The sequence below is a fragment of the Nannospalax galili genome, unplaced genomic scaffold (genome assembly GCF_000622305.1).
Source record: "Nannospalax galili isolate Female #2095 unplaced genomic scaffold, S.galili_v1.0 scaffold914, whole genome shotgun sequence".
In the NCBI taxonomy this organism is placed as follows: domain Eukaryota; kingdom Metazoa; phylum Chordata; class Mammalia; order Rodentia; family Spalacidae; genus Nannospalax; species Nannospalax galili.
In genome coordinates, this window is record NW_008335360.1 from 926,637 (window position 1) to 928,556 (window position 1,920).

The window sequence follows — 1,920 nt, forward strand, 5'->3', positions numbered from 1 at the left end:
AGAGGCCCAGAAAGAGGCTGGTGGGTGTTGCAGGACCAGGGAAGTAGCGGGAGGTGAGGGCGAGGCCAGGTCCAGAAGCAGTGCTCCTGGGGTCCAAGGAAGGCACTAAGTTGGTCTGGGTGAAAAAGATCAGGAAGAAGTATTGGTTCCCCAGGTGTCTCGGGACCCAAGACTAGGAATGGTGCAGGGCCCAAACTAGGAGTAGAGAACAGCGGGGGAGATGGAAGGTGAATGAGGCTGGGGGAGTCAAGGCAAGGAGGGCTCCACGATAGACTTACCCCAAGAGAGGCCTGAGGGTAGGAGAGCAGGCTAGGAGAGTTAGCCGGTGGTGCTGGTCCAGGGAAGGTAATAGAGGTGAGGGCAGGACCAGGTCCAGAAGCAGTGCTCCTGGGGCCCAAGAAAGGCACTATGTTGGTCTGGGTGAAAAGGATCAGGAAGCAGTATTGGTTCCCCAGGTGTCTGGGGCCCCAAGACTAGGAATGGCACAGGGCCCAAACTAGGAGTAGAGAACAGCAGGGGAGATGGAAGGGTGAATGAGGCTGAGGGAGTCAAGGCGCAGAGGGCTGCGCCATAGACCCAGCCCAAGAGGCCTGAGGATAGGAGAGCAGGATAGGATAATTAGCCAGTGGTGCAGGTCCAAGGAAGCAGAGAGAGTTGAGGTTGGGCCCAGGTCCAGAAGCAGTGCTCCTGGAGCCCAAGGAAGGCACCAAGCTGGCCTCGGCGAAAAAGATCAGGAAGCAGCACTGGTTCCCCAGGTGTCTTGTGACCCAAGACCAGGAATGGCGCAGGGCCCAAACCAGGAGCAGAGAACAGTGGGAGAGATGGAAGGGCGAATCAATGTTTGTTTTTTTAATCTACATTTATTCCATTAGGTCAAGCAATGTTCTTTATTATTATTATTAATATTGTATTTGCTATTTTTATTTTATGTATATGATTGTGATGCCTGAAAGTATTTAAGTGCAGCCATATCATCCAATGCCCATGGAGGTCAGAGACGACATTTGATCCCCTTGTATTGGAGTTACCAATGGTTGTTAGTTGCCATTGGGGTGCAGAAAATCTGAGGTCCTCTACAAGAGTAACCAATGCTCTTAATCACTGAGTTATCTCTCCCACCCCCTGTTCTTTAGTATTTTAGTTTTAATAGTCCTATTATATGTCACATACAAGTATTATATCCAATACAATGAAAGAAAAAGGAAAAAGTCAGCTCTAATCACGATGGCTAATAGTTTTGTTAAGGCATTTCTTCCTTATTGGCTTTACCAGCATGTCCTCGCTCCTAATAACTGCTGTCCTGCCTACAACTGAGCCTCATTTTATCAGATTCTAGGCCTGATCCTTCTTAGCAATGTGGAGATAAATAATGTATGGTCACTGCATGCACAAAACATTCTACTTTGTCCCACAGTGGGGCTGCGAAGCAAAGTTTCCCCCCAAATTATTCATTTTGAGTTGAACTTCCTGAAAGGCTGACCTACTTATTAGCACTGTGAAGAGTTTCAAAGGTTGCTAAACAGAGACTACTGAAAAATTCTCTGGGGAAATCTTTAGTCCCATAAATATCAACTCCTTGCCCACCTCTGTTTCTGAATTAACATCTTGTGACTAATAGAATGTAGTGTCTTAACAAAACAAATAGTTCAAATCAATCAAAAGTCTCAGATATCATCTGAGGCCTAGAGCTGAGGTTTCTCTTTTGCTGTATCCACCTACTTGCTTTTCCATCAATGTATTTGAAAGGTGTCTTGATTTATGACTCATCTTTGTTCTGTTATTATAAAAACTTCATGAAACTGCCTCCACACTGGAACATGGAGTTTGGGGTAACCTAAATCTGTGTTCTCAGGTCATGGTCACTCATATTTGACTCCAGAATAAGCTATCACTTACCACCTTAAAAATTTTTGAATAGAG